Source organism: Leptidea sinapis, chromosome 15, assembly GCF_905404315.1.
Source record: "Leptidea sinapis chromosome 15, ilLepSina1.1, whole genome shotgun sequence".
Classification (NCBI taxonomy): Eukaryota; Metazoa; Arthropoda; class Insecta; order Lepidoptera; family Pieridae; genus Leptidea; species Leptidea sinapis.
Genome location: NC_066279.1, coordinates 8247515 through 8270620, shown reverse-complemented (window position 1 = coordinate 8270620; position 23106 = coordinate 8247515). Strand labels below are relative to the sequence as shown.

General features: G+C 34.7%; 1 protein-coding gene across 3 annotated transcripts in view; it reads left to right on the top strand.

Moving 5' to 3' along the window:
* The first annotated feature begins 1421 nt into the window (after nucleotides 1-1421).
* LOC126968458 (uncharacterized) overlaps nucleotides 1422-23106 on the top strand; it is a 252731-nt gene continuing 231046 nt past the window's right edge. Inside the window, exon 1 of one of the 3 annotated variants that reach the window (XM_050813504.1) lies at nucleotides 1422-2003. The gene's annotated coding sequence lies outside the window, so the exon portion shown is untranslated. The remainder of the gene's footprint in view (nucleotides 2004-23106) is intronic. The other 2 variants (XM_050813505.1, XM_050813506.1) reach the window with 2 other exon arrangements.

Sequence of the window (23106 nt, the reverse complement as noted above, 5' to 3'; positions counted from 1 at the left end):
GAAGCGTAGCACGTATTAGAATATAAATCACAATTGTTACTAAGCTTACAACAGGCAGTAGGCACCCTTATATTGCCGCGGTCAACTTAATTGGGTTAATGTACAAAACTCAAATATAAGCCTGTAATTTATATTCACGTTAAAGTATTCATAACAAACCAGATGTTTAAATTGAATACTTCAGTGTGAATATTGAACTTATTTTAAATTAAAAAAGCGTTAATTTTGAAGCACGTTGAGCACTTTTGCTATGTCACGGTGGGCATTAAACTGGTGTCACCGTCACGTGTTTAATACTTGACAGTAATTAAAAATTTAATCATAATACCAAAATTCGACAAAAAACATCTTTGAGGAATAATACATACATACACGTAATTGACAATTAACAAAATAACAATTAAGGTAATTTTACGGTTGATTTAAATATTTTTTGGTTGACCAAACCTTTTCAAATTTTAGTTAATCTTTAAAATTTCATTAACCTGTGGATAATGGTGTGGGTTCTCACTAAAAATTATTTTAATATCTACTTTACTTTGAAATTGTAAAATGTATTGTGTGAACTGTTTGTTATCCCTAAGAAATAAAATAAAAGAAAAGGTTGTCAATAATTACTTTTTTTAAAGGATTAATGGAATTAATGACATTCCCACATAAAACGCCTTTGAGAAATGATTTGCCTAATTATATCTATAAACTGCAGTCTTCATTTCATTCATTCATTTTCATTTCAAAATTCTTAATTAATAAATGAGAATTCAACAGAAATGGAGTAATTTTCGTTTGAACATAAAACATGAGAATAGCTACACAACTTTGAGGCTTGGAAAAAGAACCCCTATTAAAGTTTTAACAAACATAACAACATAAATCTTGTTAAGAAAATGTATAGCTGCTACAATTACTTTAAATAATTTGCGACAATAACATCCGATGCAAATTATTTGAAAATAATTACAATTGTTACAATATATATATTCACAAATCTAAAGGTTATACTTTAATTATATCCAACCGAAATTAAAACCAAATACAAGCACAGCGTAGCGAGCCACCTCGCCTCCCCGGATCTCGCTTCATTTCATTTAAATCTGTGAAATTTTCTTAAATTTTATTTCCCCTAAATTAGTATTAACATACTAACCATCCTGAATTTACCCAAACAACAACACATACACCGAAACGTGACAGGTATATGCATTGTTTTCAAGAGAGATTCAAGCCGAAACCTATTGTTTGATGTACACAAGTACCATTTGTATTTATATCGTAACGAAACTCGCATATAAAAATTCTATAAATACTTAATCACAGAGCTCGATAGTAATTGTCTCCTCATAATTACTATGAATAGCTGCGAACTGTATACAAAAATACAGCTACTGAATTTGCACAGTACGTAAATTACGTCGAGTTGTGCAAGCGAGGGTTGTCGACTGGGAACTCCGGGAATATTCAGTTCCACGCCATTCGCCGACAAGCGCGCTTGCTTTTTGCGCTACTCGACTTTGACCCTTATAGACTACGATCGACCAAACGAAAAACTTCCCAATCAGTCCTACCCTTAAAGCGAACGAAACCCTCCAAATCAAGAAAATGACTCCAACTTTTATCCCACTTTCGAATATTTTTCAGTGATCGCTGAATTTCTAGAACTCCTTAACCATTATGATTCTTAGAATTGAATTTTACCAAAACCTTTATATGCACAAAAAACGACTGAAATTTTCAACCAATCACATTTAATGTTTTGATCGTTTGACAGTATACAATATCAAATTTTGGACAGTATTTGTTTTACTTCCCCTCAATACAACTTATCGTACAATTAAGTGTGACCAAGTGACATAGTTAAGTAGTTTGTGTTAAGTGTAATTGTTAGACGATAGTTTAGCTGAAAAATACTTTTAATAATTGTTAGTTATATGAAAAAGTTAGTGTGTTAGACCTAGTGAAGTTACTGTATTTATGTTTGTGAAAAAAAATACATCCTCGAATTTGTAAGTATATTTTTACTTATTGGATAACTTTTTACAATAACGGATATATGAGTGAAATTTCACATATAAGAACAACACGAAGATTATTCAAATTCAAATATTTTTATTCAAAATAAGATATGATATCACTTATTGAAAGTCAAAAACCACCCATTAGAAAAACAATGCCTCAGACCTAAGAAGAACAAGCGCAAGAAACTCAGCGGGCTTTTTTTTTATGAAAATTTGATTACAATGTAATATCTTACAATAAAACTAATTATTTAATAGCCTGAGGGCGGTCGCTCGATATTATATATATTTTATTCTTAATAATTAAGAAAGTCATTTTTGTTATAGTTTACCAAATATTTACCAATACCTTAACCACACAAACGATTTTTATCAATTCTTTTGAATATCGTAATACTTTTGCTTTGAGCATTTTCCGAGATCATTTTATAAAAGCATATTCATCGCCCCAAAACGACTTACAGACTCAACTTAGCCAAGCAGGTAGTAGGCATAATAAGTTCATGTTTGCTCCTGGTGTTAACATTATAGTTATGGCAATTTTGTAGCAATTATTAGCACTTATGTGCCTTTAGCAAGAATATATTGAGAGACAACAGTCAAGATATTTTTTTCTTTAAATTTTTCTCTCAATGATTGGTTAGGAGCTAGGTTTGAATAATGCAAATAGCCCTTTTCTGCAGTTCTGTTATTTATATACAATTTATGGTGAATACTTGACGTTAATCATCAATATGAATTGTATAATGTGTGTAAAAATGTTTAATTTAAAAGCTATTCGTGTTGCTTATAAACTACCAACAATAATTCTTTTCTATATGTATGTGCTATATTCGTAAAGTGATGTAAAAATTATTACCTTCGAATTGCCAATAACGTAGTTCTTAAATACGTGCTTTATTACATTGATATAATTTAATAACTGCCATCAAAGGAAAGTAATATTGTGAGTAGGATATGTAAGATCTATCAAAATCAACTTATGTATTACAGGAAGTTAACTTCCGTGTACACCAGTGTATACACTAGTGGTATGGCGAGCAGTTAGTTCAATTAATTAGTTCGTTCAAAAATTGCAGGAAAATTTAAAAATATGTGGACGTTTTTTTACCTATTTATTATTATTTTATTACTATCCCGGCTAAGCCCGGCAACATCGCTCAAATCTACAACAATTATTTAAATAATATAATATAGGTAGTAATTACCCAAATGTTGTAAGATTTATTGAGTGTTAATTCTACTCTCTATTAGATTCCGCTAAGGTGTTAGCGGAATTTACACTCAATAAAACTCACAGCATTTAGATAATTATGGATTTCCGCAAAATGACGACTAATTCAATAAATTTTATTAAATAAGAAGAAGTAATATTTAAGCTAATAGCTTTAAAGAAAATGGTACTCCTAAGTCCTAAACAAAATTATTAAACCAATGAATTTTATTATTGCGCCAACGCGACTCCCAGATGTGCAAGATCATATACCTTCACTATTGGACCTTCTGTTGACCTCACATCCGGACGGCTACCTAGTTTCCGTTGACCCTCCTCTGGGATCGTCGGATCACTGCCTGATTCGGAGCACCGTGCCGATCACGCGCCCAACACGGCCCCGCTTCTTAGGCTGTCTATAGGTCAGCAGAGTGGGACGAGATACGGTGCTTTTTTGCATCCTACCCGTGGAGGCAGATCTGTTTTTCGCTGGGAGATCCAAATGCCGCTGCTAACGCTGTTGCTGATGTGGTACTGCAAGGTATGGAACTCTTCATTCCATCCTCCTCTGTGCCTATCGGTGGCAAGTCCCAACCATGGTTTGACCGCTCCTGCAAAATGGCCTCTCGCCGAAAGCAGGAGTGCTATCAGGCTTGGGTCAATGCGGTGGTATCTAAGGATGTGAATTCCAGCAAACTTAAAAAACACTTCAATCATGCCTCCAGGTCCTTCAAAAGAGTTATTGCTGACGTGAAGTCGAAGCACATTGGCAGAATTAGCGAGAGACTTGCACGCCTTCCCTCGGGAACTCGTGCGTTCTGGTCGCTCGCCAAGGCTGTCCAAGGAAACTTCTGCCAGCCAGCCATTCCGCCACTGCACAGGGATGATGACTCGCTGGCCCATGACGCGAAAGAGAAAGCTGATCTCCTGGGCTCCCTCTTCGCGTCCAACTCGACTCTGGATGACCAAGGTGCACCACATATATGCCGGAGGTAAAAATCCGGCATGGTCCCGTGCTTAAGGCGCTTCTCACCTTGGACATTCACAAATCGAGCGGGCCCGATGGCATTCCCCCGATAGTGCTGCGGACATGTGCTCCGGAACTGGCGCCGGTCCTTACCCGTCTTTTCCGGCTCTCCTTTTCATCAGGCGTAGTCCCGAAATTATGGAAGGCGGCTTTAGTGCACCCGATCCCTAAGAAAGGTGTTCCCCTCAGATCCGTCCAACTACCGCCCCATTGCCATTACCTCCATTTTCTCCAAAGTAATGGAGTCGATCATCAACCGCCAGCTCTTGGGATACCTAGAGGGGCACCAGCTGATCAGTGACTGCCAGTACGGTTTCCGTGAGGGTCGCTCAGCTGGTGATCTTCTTGCGTACCTCACCCATAAATGGGTGCAAGCGGTTGAGTCGAAGGGAGAGGCGTTGGCGGTGAGTTTGGACATAGCGACGGCCTTTGAACGGGTGTGGCATAAAGCGCTTATAGCGAAACTGCCATCCTATGGGCTTCCCGAGAAGTTGTGCAAATGGGTCACTAGCTTTTTGGCTGATCGGAGAATCAAGGTTATTATCAACGGTGCATGCTCCGACTTAAAACCCATAAACTCTGGTGTCCCGTAAGGCTGTGTGCTATCCCCTACGCTGTTTCTTCTGCATATCAATGATATGCTGCAAATTAGCAATATTCATTGCTATGCAGACGACAGCACGGGGTATGCTTCCTTCACCGGCCGTGCCAACATGTCCCGGGATAGCGTCGACGAGAACCGGATCAAACTTGTGTCTGAAATCGAGACTATGCTTGGCAAAGTCTCGGAATGGGGCCGACAAAATTTAGTCCAATTCAACCCCAAGAAGACACAAGTTTGTGCGTTCACCACTAAAAAGTCTCCGTTTGTCGTATCCCCTTGATTCAAGATCACTCCTCTAACTGCCACAGCCTGTATTGGCATACTTAGCGTCGATATATCGAGCGACGTTCAGTTCCGTGGTCACTTGGAAGAGAAGGCCAAACTGGCCTCTAAAAAGCTTGGTGTACTCAGTAAGGCGAGACAGTACTTCACTAAAAGCCACCGCCTGCAACTTTATAAGGTGCAAATTCGGCCTCACATGGAGTACTGTTCTCACCTCTGGGCGGGTGCTCCCCAGTACCAGCTTCTTCCATTTGACCGCATACAACGAAGAGCGGCTCGAATCATCGACGATCAAGTCATCTCCGATCGGCTTGATTCTCTAGCATTGCGTAGAGATGTGGGTTCTCTCTGCATCTTCTACCGCATTTATCACGGGGAGTGCTCAGAGGAGCTGTTCGGGTTGATTGCAGCGGCCGAATTCCACCATCGGACATTACGTGCAAAGTACCATCCGCATCACGTAGACGTCTGGCATTCCACAACCGCGCGTTTTCTTCGAAATTTCTTGCCTCGCACAGCCACTTTGTGGAATCAACTACCGGCAGCAGTCTTCCCGAACAGATACGACTTAGGGACCTTCAAGAAAAAAGCATACTCCCACCTTAAAGGCCGGCAACGCATTTCTTGACACACCTGTTGTTGCGGATGTCCATGGGCGGTTGCCTCACCTCTCCCCATCCCGTGAGCCTTTTGCCCGTTTGCCCCCTCTCATATAAAAAAAAAACAAAGTTGTTGACTCTAACAAAAGAGTTGAACAAAGCAAACAAGATTTTATAACGATACGTTACTCGAACGGTTGGCTAAGTTGGTTAGAGCACCGGCACGGAACGCCGGAGGTCGTGGGTTCAAGTGCAGCATTGTTCATACATATTTGTTTTCCAAATTTTATTTGTGTATTAATCCTAGAAGTGATCTTATTTTATGTCAGTTATGCAACTTTTGATGGAATGCACTAAGAGCGGAGTGCGAAAAGCTTAGTCGAAAAACATAATAACACGTTTAACAATAATTTAATTAATTAATTAGTTAAATCATCGCTTACGTTTTTCTTTGCTTTTAAAAAAACCCTAGTAACCTTAAATTAGGAATTTAGGTCCAACTTATGTGAGACCTCTAGTACAAATTAATCAATTTACATTTATATTATTTGTGTTAAATCTTTTTAAATAAATTTATCAATAACTTCATTCTTAACGCATCGTTCCAAAAGGTATCGAACGCGGATATCATAACTCACACAAGAAATACCAAACACTAAAATATGCTATAATTAATGTTGATTTACAATAACGTGTTTATGACGTGACCTTGAGTGTCGCTCCTCCCCCAAATTCCAATTGATTTTCACGCGAAAAATGACGCATTTTAATTATGGTTTCCTATAAATATTTAATGAAATAAAATCCCATAATCGCGATGACACATTTACATATCAAACGTAAGAAGTCATTAACTCTCTGATCTTTAAATAAAATGGCGAGAAGATAGGCGGGGTCGTGGGCAAATATAGAAAATATAAGATATCATAATATTTTGAATGAGCCCGGAGTTATTATTACTCTGTCACTAAGTTGGTGTCGCAGGCGCTATTACGTGACGCGAACATATTATTCGATTTGTGCCAAGTCCAATGACATCGTGGTTATTTTAAAAACAGTTTTACAATGCCAAATTGTACTAGATATCTCTACCATTGAAAACTTCACATCTTCAAGATCATCTTCATCACCGTATATTTATTGCATTTGTTCTCACATTACTTCCGTTTATTGTTATGTTCTCTGATAATCATCATGTTAGTCAATATTTGTCGATGTCTTTTCTTCTGTATTTTGAAAATAAAATTGAAAAAAAAAAACATATTTTTAATGTTTTTTCACGAAATTATTTTATGGATTAAAAGAATATATTATTAGAGTATGTGGAAAATTCAAAGAATAAATAGCACATTGTTTTAATTTCTATAGAGTATATAATTATGTGAATGGTATATATACGAAGATGCGCACGCTGTTTCAGAAATTACTAGTGAATTGAAAAATAGTTAGAATTAGGAAAAAGTTTATTTATACCTTTTCAAAATATTTCGCTCCAACCCTCAATGCACAGGTGAATCAGCCTTCGAAACATTTAAAAAGTAAATGGGGGTCACGAATATTTTTATACAGTCAACGACGGCTCCTTTTTCAATGTAAAATTTTAGCCACAAGGCGTTTTGAATGTGACAAAAATAAAAATCAACTGGAGACTGTGTGGAGGATGGGGTAATATAAATTATACGCTCGAAGTTTTCAAATAGTCCATGATCCGAGCTGCGTGAGCGGAATTCTACGGAATTTTTTTCACTCCCTATTTAACTCCCCAGCTTGATCCAAAAAAAACTAACTAGCACAAAAATATCTTGAAAAAAGTATACACAAAGGTCGCTAATAATTTTAAGCAAAAAGATTTGTATCGAAATAAAGAATTCAAAATTGTTTCTAGAAAAAATTATTGTTTTTCCAAAAAAATCATGTTCCAGCTCCATTACAAAATAAAAAATATATTATTATATGCCCATTGCATATATTATTGAATACTATTTCAATATTACGAAAAACTTGAAAAAATTACAAATTGTCTGATAAAAGTTTATGTCACTGCTTTGTCTAGGATAGTATTACGACAGAGTAGAGATGGATATGTCGTATTGTGTTACTCAGAAGGGTGTTTTCCATTGATATTATCAAGGAGCGTAGAGTTCTAGACAGACAGATGCTCTGATGTAGTTTTTGATGCACTCAGACGTCTTCATTTTCTCATATATCCAACTAGAAAAGATCAATAGATTTTGATTTAGTTGTTTTAAGACGATTAAAGGCCGAAAAGTATTATTTATGTTTCGTTTTACTATAATTACTCTATCATAAAAATCTTATATCTTTTAACGAGCAATTCTTGTATACATATATATTATCTGAATCTCGGAAACGGCTCAAATTTTCATAAAATTTTGTATACGGCTATATAGGTTATCTATATTCTATATAATTATGTCACACTATATTAGCAATGGAGCAATTAATCAATGGGAGCTGACGAATGATATATAAAGGAGAGTCATAGCTTCTCCAAGTCAAGACTAAAAATAAGGATTATAAGCGAATAAAAAACATGCAACAAATTAAGTGAGTTGAAACTCTTTCTAAAAAACTAAACCCTTTCATTCGGTAAATAATAAATATATCCGGAAGAGAGATCAGGTAATGATATATATAAAACTTCTTAAAGACGCTGAATAATTTATTTTATGGGTATGTGTGAGTGAGTCTAATCTGTCACGCTGACGGTCACGAGACTGAATTGAATATTTTTTTTTGAGAGGAGGAAAATATATTTTAATAGATACATATAGACGAGCCAGAAACAGTTCTTGGTGTTGGTTCAGAATTGGTGCAGAATTACTGCCGGAAGAGATACGTAACATTGGTGAAATTTATCATTAAGAATTAACAAGTAGTTGCCTAAGAATACTTAGTTCCCTGTATCATTATTATAATGACATAACATAACATAACATAACATTTAATGAATGTTAGAGGAAATTTGTTTTAAGTAAAATGATTATCGCATTTTTTCAAGCATTTGTCAATCGATTATTGACAAAAGCTTAAAACAAAAGTGAGTTATTATTAGAGTGGTAAGTTAAGTTCCGATTAAAGTTTATCGTGTTTGTTTGTTTACCTACAAACATTACTATATCCATGAAGAACCAATCATCAAAAATCCAGCCTTATATTTTAAGCGAAAGTAATTATTAACTACTAAAAATATAATAATTGACACCTTTACTTAAATAATAATTACTTACCGTTTACGAATCAACTGCTTTAATAATAAAGCTCATATTGAACTGCTTATAAAGTCTACAGACATGTAAATCACAGCGAGCTGAAGGTAAACAAAATAGCGCTTTGAGCAGAAACGAACCGAATAAAATGATTCAGATGTGAGATAGCGGCATCCGGCCATGAAACTCAAGACACTCAGCATTCTTATCTTCCAGACATGGAGACGCCTAAATGTTTACCACAGAGTTATAGTACTGCTTAATATGACGTGTTGAAGAAAACAATAATAAAATTTAATCGTAGTAAAAAACAAAATCAATATTTATAGTTTTTTTTGTGTACATAATAGTATAATAAACTTTGTAATGTTAAATAAAAGAACTCTAATTGCTGCTATTAATATTCCAGCTGTTTTAGAGACAAATGGTATTTATTACCCGCCGCCTGTTGGGCTACTTCGACTGCCAAAGACAGCAAGCGTCGCAAATCGGTCTCAGCTAGTCCGAGATCTTTGTGTCGACACAGTTGGCCCGTGGGGACCAGAGGCGCGGAGAATGAACAAAATACTATCTACGCACCTCAATAGGGCTACTGGAAACACAAGCGCTGAAATGCTGCCAGTATTCTTAGTACACTTCCCCGTAATGATAGTTTTGATTTGATATAATCATAGTTTTGTTAATATAGTTAAAAGATTTGTTTTGTTGTAAATTAAATGTACGTCAATCACGTAAGGCTGGAATGTGGAGAAGCGGTTGTATTAGGAAGGATCTGAACTGTTGAGAACTCTTTAATAGTTACATTACTTTTACCACCAATAAATACTTGTCATAGTTAAGTTTCATTTTCTTTTGTGGTCGTTTTCATCAGTTCCACTACATCAATTATTAATTATGTAAGTGCTGAATTAAGTTTCGATAAAAATAACAAAACCGTATAAAAATTGCAGAATATCTGTCACTTCAATTAACTTCCCGCTCTCATCGGTTTATGATATAAAAAATCAGATACTCTTAAAGTTTTGATTTATATTTTATGTTGACGATGTCTTGTTTCGTGAGTGTACACGAAAATGTTGATTTCGGCGCGAGTAAATTTGCAGAGATATTATGCGTAGCGCGTTTGTGTACCTTCACTAGATCACGCTTCCTGTGACTTTGTATGTTTTTGATTATTCTGGATAGAGTTATTATATTAAAATGAAGTGAGTACTTCAAATTTTTTTTCTTATCATATTATATATTCACTTGATGGCCTGATTTAATGATTGCCTGCATTAAATGCAAACAACTGGAGAGTTTAACAAACTCTCTTCTACTTGATCGCGTTCGTTATTTCTAAAGGTTGCGTCCGTTATTTAAGGTTTTCGTTAGGCTCGTCACTTAATCCTTCCACCTTAACAAACATAGGTGCTGATATTTATGGTTTATGCATCATCCGGACGTTTGGCCTAGTGCTTTGAAGGCTGGCGCGTATCCCTAGAGGTGTGAGTTCGAATACCGTATCGTCTATAAATTTCGGTATATTTGCTTAACTGTGGCTCATACTTATAGCAAATATAAATACCTAACAGTACTAAACTAACTAACTAACTAGCTAACTAACTAACTAACTATACTAACAGTACTAAACTAACCTTAATTTTTATTACATACGTTTATTGTACTTCTAGATAGCCTTTGGTGTCAGGCAACGCATGAAAACAGGCCACATTTATTACTTTCGTGTGCAGCACAAGCTATGTCTTACACACGCGATATATATTTATGTATGTCACTTGGCTGATAATAGAGACTAACAATTCGCCGCTGGTTTTTTTCGACGTGTTCACAGTTGTCACTATCTATGTAGATGTATAAATTATCTGAGGCTTATAGGTTTCAAGTATAAAAAAATATTATGATAGTTAAAAACTGTGGTGCAATCTGGTGACGAGTTTCAAAAGCATCGATAGGGATTAATAAAAATATGCTACTCTGATGTGGAATATAAAATTTAAATCATATTAACAGAAGTACACCTAATATTAAACATACGCAACCAAGTAAAATGGGTGTAGGTATAATGTTCAATCTAAATAGGATAATGAATGGATGACTTTGTTGAACTACGTGTGGTATTATTTTACACGACGCAGGAGATTATATGTCAGGGTAGGCGTATCTAATCTCAAGCGGTTCGGATCAATACAACATATCAAGTAAAATCGGTCACCTTTTGAATAGAATAAGGGTTCCATGTATGTAAGGACACGATGTTGTAAGTGTCCTTGTAAGTCCTCGAATAGCCTCACTCCTCGAAGGGGAAACTCCCAAGTTGATCAATCTCAATAGAATTCCCATCTCCATGTCACACATAAGTTGAGTAAGTATACTGGCATAGAAATAGCGTCTTTTAATAGTTTTATGAAATTTCTTTTCACGAGAAAATGTGACCAGATGAGGTAGATGTTTACCTGATGGTAACTGATATGTTCTACTCATACATTGGAATTGCGAACGCCACTTTGATATTGAAGATGCTAAGTCTTATTAGCCCAGTATTTTTTTTAGCAAACAAGCCGAAATATAAGTTAATAATAATATATTAATAAATAACCGGCGAATTTTACTCGGTATGCTATTTCTGTATGAAGTGTGCCCCAACCAAATTATCTGTTCCGAACTTACATCTTTATTTAAACAATTTAGAGTCCCGAAGAAGCGTTCAAGACATACCCTTTTTAATTTCCCAATTACTCACAGTATTTTTTCAAATTCAAATATTTTTATTCAAAATAGGATGTGAAATCACTTATTGAAAGTCAAAAAACTACCACCCATTCCAAAATGAATGCCTTAGGCCTGAGAAGAATGGGCGCAACAAACTCAGCGGGCTTTTTTTTTTCATCAAAAATATGTTTTACAATTAAAGTAACATTTACAAAGTAACATTGTACAATTAAACTTATTATTTAATAGCCTGAGGGCGGTCGCTCCATTCTTAATATGTGGTATCATTAAAAAGTAATTTATGTTATAGTAACCTTTACCAAACAAACGTTTTTTAACAATTCTTTTGAATAACGTAATACTTCTGTTTTGAACATTTTGTGGGATTCTGGGTTGTAAAAGCATATACATCGCCCCACAAAAGACTTGTTAACTCGACTTAGTCGAGTAGTAGGCATTATAAGCTTATGTCTGTTCCTGGTGTTAACATTATGGTTATGACAGTTTCTGGCAAATTCTCTTATGTGCCGCTGAATTGAACATTATCAAGAATATATTGAGAAGCAACAGTCAAGATGTTAATTCCTTTGAAACCTCAATGATTCCTTAGGGCCTAGGTTATAAATAGCGCGAAAAGCCCTCTTCTGCAGCACAATTATTGTATTAATATCGGCAGCCTTCATGCCCAGAACTCGGTGGTCTGCCGTAGGAACACTTATGTGCTATAATAAACATTTCTTACCCACAGATATATTCGTCTAAACTAAAAATTCTTTCAAAAAGCAAATCATTTTAAGTATAATCGAGTAGTTGATAATGACTTAAGACATACGCACATACACTCATATACTTACAATCACAAAAGCTTTATAAGTTTAATTTTTTATATATGTTTTAATTTTAGTGTAAAAAAGCATTCAATGTTGCACCTTAAAAAGTTTTACCCTGTAATTGGCAGTCGGCCATCGCAATAACCATTCCTTTATTTGTACAAAGTCAACTACAAGCAAATATGAAACGGTAGGCTGGTAGATTTAAAGTTTGTGCTCGGAGAGAATCGCTTATAGTAGGTTATCGATTCATAACTTAATCAAAGGAATGTATATTTAAAGATTAAAATAATAATGTTATTGTCACTAATGACGTCTTGGATTAACAGAACTAGTTCTATCCGGCTTAAGCAGTGCTTGCATATTACTGCTTGAAGGTAGTAAAAGACACCTGTGCGGTAAAAAAAAATCCACTAGTAGAATACAAGGAAAAGTAGTTGATATAGTTGATAAAATGCGGCCTGGACGTAATCTTTGTGAAATTATAAAGATTTTCAAAATTCTGTAATCAATAGAAAGCCATATTATTTCTGACTGTCATAGTGTTATATTAACCCGAAAATGGAAAGACTTTTTCTGATTTGCAAAGTAAGTCGCAGAAAAAACGAAAGAACGAGCAAATTTCTTACAAACGCTATAACGATGAGAGAAATATAATGATTTTATATATTATATGCATGTGATAGCATTCAAACACCAACTAATATGGTTACACTGATAAAGGCGCACGAAATCGAGGGTAACTCTAAGTTATATTATTCAACACGTCTCTGTGTAGAAATACATGACATACTCTATAATTGTGCGAGAAACTCGAAACTGAAGTTGTAATTAGCAGCCTGGCTGCTCAAACGTAACAAGATTATGAACAATTATATATTCATATTTTATATACCTTCTTTGTGAAGCTGGATAATAACTAATAAGCTTGTAATACCATTACGAACGCACAATTCATAATTAGGTCATGTTTGAAGCAATTCGTTTGTTGACATAATGAAGTATTTCTTTATGTTCCATTGAAGTGAATATAACTATTTAATGAAGTAAACAATCCGTTTTCTTTTAATATTTAGTTTTGCGTGATTTAACTAAGTATACAATTACCTCAATAAAATTAGCACGCAACGCCAAGAAAAACGTATACTCATAAAGAATAAGTTTTTGTATAGAAATATGATGATCAAGAAAAGTTAAAATTCAAATTGAATTCATACAATATGGAATACGGAGGTACATAATGTATATTATGTGTAGATGATGTATGATCAAGTAACAGACTGGATGATAACCTAATTAATAAACCGAACGCGAGCAAAAAAATATATAAACGCGCTGATAAATTATTCCGATTCGTTGGTCTACTCAAATTCGAATTTGCTTAGTTTTATAATAAAATGTGAGTCTTCCACAAGTACTGAGAATGAAAATAGGGACCTGTTCTTCTTCTTTCGCCTGCGCTTTTCCCGCTACACGAGGTGTCGGCGAAGTGATCCGTCGCAGTGCGTCCTCTTCCCACAGACCCAATTTCTTTATGTCCCTCTGGACCTTCGTCAACTAGGTGGTCTGAGGTTTTCCTCTTCCCCTCTTTATAGAAGCCATGGAAAGGCACCTCACGGAATAATCCTCGTACCATCTCAGCCTGGAATCGCTCAGTTTGTCCTTTATGTTTGCAACTTTGCAGTTCCTTCGGAAGTACCCATTGCGATGTCTTTGAGGTTTGACTCCTGCCCATCGTAGCATACACATTTCTGTTGTGTATAACTTTTGCACGTGTATTCTTATTTATGCCCAAGCTTCACTACCTTAAATATAAAATATATACCTAATACATGCTTATTTTTGTAGCCATTTTGTTGCACTGCAGAAAGTGTGAAAAGTAGAGCATTTTCTTCAGACATAAAGCCTTACTAAGTCTTGGGTGGCTTGAATCCTTGCTTCACTTAGAACTGTACATAATTCCTGAGCCTTCTGAAAAATATATGGGATTCATTTTATGTTGAACCCTTTCGAGGTTCCTGAGGGAGTGTTGCTAATTCAACGGCGGACGAAGTTGCCCATTAGTTTGTTTTAATTTGATGTAGTTCTTCTCACGTACTTTGTTAAATTAAATAATTACTAAAAATAAACACAGTGGTTTTCATTGCTATGCTATACCAGTAGAAACAATATAATATACTAGCTGACCCGACAGACGTTGTTCTGTTCATAATAAAAAAAACTCTTGCGAATGGAATTTTGGAAAATCCGTTCTTAGCTGACCTCTACTCGGTGAAAAGAATATTCCTACTAAAGAACAATGGCGAAGTTTCATACTACAAAATATTTGAAATTGAATGGTAGCGTCTCAAGAACTGACGTGTACTAATTAATTATCTATAATTTTCTGCATCTACTGACATAATTCATTTTCAATTTGGAACCGGGATAATGGAGCTATAAATGATTATTTTGTTTGAGTTTTTAGGTAAGGTTTTTCTTTTTATAACGCGTTCTAACTATAATATACTTATCTATTATGTTCCAACTAACATGTTCCAACAACAATAACACTGAATAACACCAATTCCAAAAATCTTTAAGGATAGGAACTAGTAACCATAGGCAAATAGTTTATAGATACCTAATTACTAAACTGTCTACGGTTAACAACTCTGAGTATTATATTATGATAAAATGGAAACTTGGTGCAATGGTAATAACAGTTTATTTGCAACAAACCAGAGTTGGTTGTCCATAGCTTTATAAGTAATTTTATAAGAGGGAAGTCAAATGCGCAATCCATAGTCGTAGGTAGGTACTTCTAAAGTGTACCTAACCTACGCCCGATTTTAAGGCTCGGGTTGACTTTTAAACTAAGTACTTCCATTTTTATAATCTTAAAAAACTGGTAAAGTAAGTACCTAGTTTTCTAATGTCTTTTTGCAGTAAATTAAACAAGCAAAATATTTTATTTTGTTTATTGTTAAATAAACAGCGTACGTTAGACCAAATCGTGGGGCATATCATAGTCCGGTAATGGAGAGCAGAAGTAGTTTAAAATGAGGTTCAGAGTTTAAAACAAGAGAAAGATATTATTCAAGTCCAAAACCAAACCAGGTAAAATAGAAACTTCTTATTAAAATAAAGAAAGAACAATGCAACACAACAGCGGTAACTATAATTGATAGGTATTATTAGTATTAGGTAGATCATAAGTGACAGGTATAGAAACTCATTGATCATTCGCTCATCGCTGTCAGTCATATTGACAGATAGTTTTCCTTGATGTAACCTAAAATGGATGTGATTTCATAGTTGTGACAGCATATAATGTGAAAATGAAATAAATATTTTATTTATTTCCCCGGTTCCTTTTGCAATACAATTTTATCTAACAAGTCAATTTATCAACGAAGTTTTTTTTTGTAACTATCCTAACCTTAGACGGTTATTCCTATAGTCAGGTAAAATTTCGCCATTGTTCTTTCAAGTCTTTAGCTCTAATGGTTCCAGAGATATCGTGATGAGTGATATACGTGGAAATCTCTTATATATATGTAGATAAAGTGCTATAAAAATAATTATGATTATTTTGGTTATTTCAAATACATGTTTCTCATTCACAAGTCACACATTTAAAGATATCAACGATCATGACATTGATATTTTTCCCCACATGTTTTGGTTATATCTAAAAAAAGGTTTAAGAAAAAATTACGATGACGAAAGTGTGTGTACTAGTTATTAATTCTTACTTTTTTACTACTTTTTAATTCTTACTCTTAAACTGCTTATTAATTCTTACTTTTATTTTTGTCATTTCTTTTATTTATTCATTCATTCTATAATTTCATATTAGAATTAAGATTCAAGTTACTTTAATTTTTCCTTTTTGAAATGTTGAATGTACCCAATTAGAATAACCAACCTAGAACTAGTATGTCAACGCAAATCAATTATTAATGTTGAGATATTGTTGGTACATCTAATAAAATAAATAAACTCTTACTGTAGAACTTTTAAAGATTTCTTCATTAAATAGAGTAACACAACAATCCAGTAAAAATATCGAATTTCAGAAATGTTTTTTTGATTTTTCCTTGTCAACATTTTCCCCGTCGACCGCAAGATCGGTAGTACTCACACAAATTGTTCATGTGACAACACAAAAATTTCTCTTCGTCTCTCAAATCTCAATTTAATGCTGTTTAATTTCGAAGATAAAAATTAAAGGTCGCGTCTTGAGGAAGTACGTAATAACAGCTGAGTTGATCCCCGGCCGCAGGTGCCCCGTCAGTGTAAATATAGTTGGCACTCATCCGTTCATTGTCACCAATACTAGCCAAGGCCTGACGATTTGTTGCACATCTTAACGTTAATGTTTATTCTACAATTTTAATAGTACTATCGTATCGATGCTAAATTCTCTTCAAATTAATTATCTATTAGTAACCGTCTAGCTATTTTAAGTATTAACAGTTTGGTAGAATATTTTTATAGATTTTCTTAAAGATCAACTAACCAATAAACAACTAGACTCACAATCACGCTCCAAAATTGTCTAAAGCAAAACTCTGCCTATGCGTCTATTAGGCAGAGTTTTCGTTCAGTAGTGTTTTGACCACGCTTTGAATACAACGCCACGCATTGAGAGAAATAAAGGACGGAAATTTTGTAACTAACTTGACGTTTTTAATCATTTTGTTAAATAATTACATCTCTATGGCTTCTTATGAGCGTATAGAATAGACTTTGAACACTACCGCCACAAATTAAGGTGTTGATTTTAAGGAATGTTTATGTTATCTGTATGTCTGTTAATGCTAAGTCTTAATTATTAATACATATACACAAGGCCACTCCGACATTTTTGACGACCTTTTAATAGGCGCTTGTAAGTCCAGTTGTTTTTTGCTTATGACAATCAGTCACAAACAGTCAATGTTAAAAACTTATGCTCCACAAACCACCCTGATACACTTCTTCTGTCCAATAAATAAATGCCCTATGCTCACCGAGTTGCCCCATATAACCAATCCATATCGTAAAGCTGAAACCACGAATGCACGATATGCCATTAGCGCTGTTTTTTCACCTATTGTTTTTGAAACGCGTCTGAGGACAATTACATGTTGGTTAATTGGTTAATTTTCTTGCAAATTTTGTCAACATGTGACTTGAAGGACAAGTTGCTGTCTAAACTAATACCAACAAAATTGATAAGTTGTGCTTCTTTAATATTCTCATTATGATAATTAACATTAATTCCATTCCTTTCCCATTCTTATTATACGTCCGAATAAACCAATTATAAGCAAAGTTTCTTCTTTTCAACATATTTCATATTCAAGGTAATGGTATTAATGTATTAATAAGGCATTTTATATAAAGAAATAGCTGTATGAATTTCTTCTCAATATAAACTTTAACAGCTGTGTTCAATTTCAAGTATATCCGTAATAATAATCTGCAATTTTTAACAACAATCTTGCATTACTTATAAATGTATAGATTCTACAAAAATCTATAACACTTGTGGCTCATTAAAATAACTTATAAATAATATTAATGAAAATTTAAATACACGCCCATTACAGCACACTTCAAGACCGCTTAAAACGTTTCGCGCTCAAATTTTCCTGAAATTGAGATGTACGAGAGCCCCGCGTTTCTGATTTATGACCTCTTCAAGTACGTCTTTGGAATATATCCCAGAGGTTATAAAATATACTGGTTATTTTGTTTATGAATGCTATAAAAGTGTGTGCCACTATATAAGTAGAGTAAGGCTCAGTAATACTATTGACGTTATTAGATGTCTATGTAAACAACTCCTTAGGGTATGTTTACTTTATTTTATAATTAATATATATATATATATATATGTGTATATATGTATATATGTCGTTAGATATTATTCTTAAATTTCCCTATTCAATTTAAGTATTTCTTTGATTAACGCGAGGGTTACCCTTTTAAAACACTTTTAAAAAGATTAAAACGCGTAATTCAGGGGGACGTGTATACATGCCCTGGAAAGGTCACGAAACGTTGGCTTAGCTTAAATAATAATAAATATGTAACTTATACGCAAAATCTGATATAGAAACACAGTTACAATTGTGTTATTGTGCTTGTAAACGCGTGTGCGTTTGGTCATGCGTGGAGAAAAGAAAGAAAGTTGTGTCTTCTGTTGACCAGTGAGAGGTTTCTTTGCACTCGATTTCAACTAGATTATGGGTACCACAACGGCGTCCTTTTCTAGCGTGAAGCAGTAATGTATAAATATTACTATGTTGCGGTTTGAAGGGCGCCGTAGCTAGTGAAATTTGTAGGCAAATGAGACTTAGCATCTTATATCTCAAGGTAACGAACTCAACTGTAGTGCCGCTAAGAATTTTTGGGTTTTTCAAGAATCCCGAGCGACACTGCATTATAATGGGCAAGGCTTATCAATTACCATCAGCTGGACGTCCTGCGCGTCTGTTCCCTTACTGTAAAAAAAAGCTACTTGTTTGATCAGAAGTCCCATAATGTGTCCAGCAATACATGTCACTATCTACTAGATGGAATAAAGTCATCAAACAAATTGACACATACATACATACTGTAATAAAATATACATAATATTTAAAATAAAATTGAGTTTTGATATAAAATACGAAGGAACTTTTTCCCTTGCTTATTATTTGTGGAAGTGTTTAAGTAAATCATTTGAATTGGACATTTTATGTCTTTATTGTTTAGTAAGAAATCAAGTGGTACAATAATTTTGTAGGAGTATTAAGTTTTCATTTATTTTCATTATATTCAGAGCTTTATTTCATTACAACTGTGCTTTTAGTTACTTCCTTTTAAATTATATTCAGTAGCATTTGACTGTGTAAAGTATTTTGTTGGTATTGTTAGTCGGTTTTATAAGGACCGCCTTTCGTGGTAAATGCCTCCTCCATTAATTTCCATTTGTTCGTACGAGGGGCGGTCAAAAAGTTCGCGGAATGGCGGGGTTGGCGGGGGTGAGGTCGCTCCTCCAGGTAGCCGCTACTTGAGTAACTCATAATTACTATATATGCCAATTTCTAGCCTAATTGGGTCATTAGCTTTCGAGTTACAAACGAGTGAACAAGTAAATCGGGAACAAACTAGCCACTATGGAGAAAATTGAACATCGCGCCGTCGTAAAGTTCCTCACCAAACAAGGAAAAACGCCTCAAACTATTTTGCAAGAGATGTTAGCTGTTTACGGAGACTCTGCTCCTGGTAAAACCATGATTTACAAATGGCACGGCCTTTTCAAGCAAGGAAGGGAGTCAATTGAAGATGATCCTCGACCTGGACGGCCCATTGAGGCCACTACGCCGGAAATCATTGAAAAAGTTGAAAAACTTGTATTGGAAGACGGAAGGTTGAAGAAGAAACAACTTGCAGCATCAGTTGGAGTATCAGAAACCACAATTTTAAATATTCTTCATCAACATCTTGGCATGAGTAAAGTGTGTTCAAGGTGGGTCCCGAGAATGCTCACGCCGCTGCAAAAACGTGAGCGCGTCAACTGTTCCCGCGAGTATTTGGACCGCTGTGGAGAAGTTAGGGAAGAAATTATGGCCCGAATTGTAACCGGTGATGAAACTTGGGTTCACCACTATGAGCCTGAGTCAAAGCAGGAGTCGATGCAGTGGCACAAAAAAGGCACACCACCCCCAAAAAAATTTAAAGTGTCGCAATCGGCCGGAAAGATCATGGCGACTATTTTTTGGGATACTGAAGGTATTCTTTTGATCGATTATAAAGAACGTGGTGTTTCTATAACGGGAGAGTACTACGCTTCCCTATTGGACCGATTAAAAGAAGCTATTAAAGAAAAAAGAAGAGGAAAACTGACAAAAGGTGTACTCCTTTTGCACGACAACGCGCCCGTTCACACGAGTCATGTTGCGACGGCTGCCATTCATCGATGCGGTTTTGAACAACTACGCCATCCACCCTACAGTCCAGACCTGGCCCCTAGCGATTTTTATTTATTCCCAAAGATGAAGAAAGAGCTGCGTGGAAAAAAATTTAGAGACGATGATGAAGTCAAGTCGGCGATTTCGGCGTATTTTGACGCCCAAGACAAAACCTATTTTTTCGACGGTATTAATAAGTTATATGCCAGATCCCAAAAATGTATTCGTGTTAAGGGGGAATATATTGAAAAGGAAAAATAACATAATGTATCATTTCATCTTTTTTCCCAGTCATTCCGCGAACTTTTTGACCTCCCCTCGTATCTCTAACAATTCTTATCCACAATTTTCCTGCTGTTTCTACGATACCCTCCAAACATATCTTAAGAGGCCTGCCACAATTACATTTCATATTAATGTACTGTGCACATAGTAATTACAATAAATTCTTAACAATATATTAGTACTTTTTATGTTTATCATTGTAACATATTGTCGCATAACAACGCTTCGACGTTCATGACGAGAGTTGTCACACTTCAAGGCATTGATAATATCAACAGCTCCAACCATCAGCAATACTCATAGTTCAGCGGAAAAGTGTTTACTTCAGACACTATAGAACCGAGTTCGATACACCTACCAGTGTATGGATTATTTTTGGTTTTGTAAAGTTAATGGAAATTTCTAGTAAGTTCGGGATGTAATCGAACAGAGAAAAAAGGATGGAAAATGTGTAAGCAGGATAAAAATAGTTAAAAGATATTTCTATAGGAATATAACTTCATATTCTATACTCTTCATCATCATATTCTAAAAAAATATGCAATAGAACTATATTTATTTACCATAGGGACCGACAATAACATAACGCTTGGTAAACGTCATAAAGCTACATCAGTTCGTAAAGGGGCTTTGACATGGAGAGAAGAACTGATAAGAAAGTCCCAGCCCATATTATCATATCACAGCTTAGCCTACTTAATATCATACAAATTTAAGTGGCCTGCGCAGAACCAAACAAGAACCATGCATCATTATTCTCCATATTATCTACTATACTAAAATATGCTATAATATTATAAAATAATAAAATTAAATAAAAATTAAATTTCTAAAATTCTGTAATATTATGGACCCTTTTAATATTCTATACCTAGGGTGAAAAACAGATATGGAAAGTTAACTTGTAAGAAACTATCGGTAAGAGACTCTGATATCTATTCATCCAATCCAGTATCCAAATTTAACTATAGTAGCTGTACATACTGTTATGAACGATCTTTAGTACCAGATTTTATTTAAAGTTAAATCATGTCATGTGTGGTTATTGTTCCTTCATTGAGATAACTACTTATGTTATTAAATAGCTAGGTACACGAAAAGAGCAAACGGAGTTCTATCTTCTTACGAATATATTTATTTTCTAAAGCTTCAAATTCAAACCGTAATGAAGCTGGACAAATAATAATTAAGAACGATTTATAAGACTGCTTGAAAGTTATTTTATATTGATTAAACATTATAAAATCGCTTTAATGAGAAGTACATAAAAAATGCAATTTATTACCTTTTAAACTGAAGTTAATAGAAAGTACCATGTGCACTGCTTTTTATTAGTTATATACCAATTGGAAATGGACTAAAAAAATTGACATTTCCCAAGAGATATAGTTTTCCATTCTTCGAACAAAACTTCGTACAGCACTCTTAAATTGCCACACTGCCAATTTAAAATCTTTTTCTTTGATTTGAAATAAGTGCAATAGAATACAAACTTCGTGTCATTTTACAAAAAAAAATAAGCTTCAATTGAAATAAAAACGTACAATTTACAAGCTTTATAAAATTACAACTTGATCGACGAGGGAAAATTCGATTGCAAAATTTGATTGTTGCTCGCTAGGCAGCAGTGAATTAAAATAAAATTGTTTAAAAGAGAAACGATGTCATCGGCACATACATATTGTGCTTTGTAGGTACATAGAATAATTTAGTTCTCGCTATTCCGGCCAGTATCGACAAGGATGCTTTCAATAGCGGGCCATGTTATTTTTAAATTTTCTGCTACAATGTTACGTGGTAGCCATTTAAAATGCTGTTTACTTTTCCTCGTACATAAAACGATGAAGCAAATGTTAAATTAAATTTGGTTAGAATACTACAAAGGTTCGAAAAATGCGAACACAATTTTTGTAATGAACAAAAAACAAAAAAATATACATTGTTAATTTTATTATTATTATTTTCGAATACTTCACTGTTTGCTATAGGTGTGATAGGATGCAATTAAAAACCACTTTTTCCAGAACGACAAAAACAGTTGAAAAGCTTGTTTTTTATACATTGACGTTTTCATCTTTTCAGCAGCAATGACTCCGAGAAATCGATCGCAGGACCATTTTTCATGTCCTCATATAAATATTATAGTGCCAAAATTGTCATCATCCACTTTATGCATACGTAATAACTTCCAAATTAGAACAGCTAGAAATACATGAGCTTGCATTCTATAGAGCTCGTCAAGACGACGTTCGCGCAGTTATTAACTGCACTTAATGATTTTTTGCACTTAGTGAGTTCTTTCAGTAAACTGACGATATATTTGTGTGTATAGTGCTTAGTTCAGTTTTCATAATGCGCTAAGGTACAAAATTATGATTCTC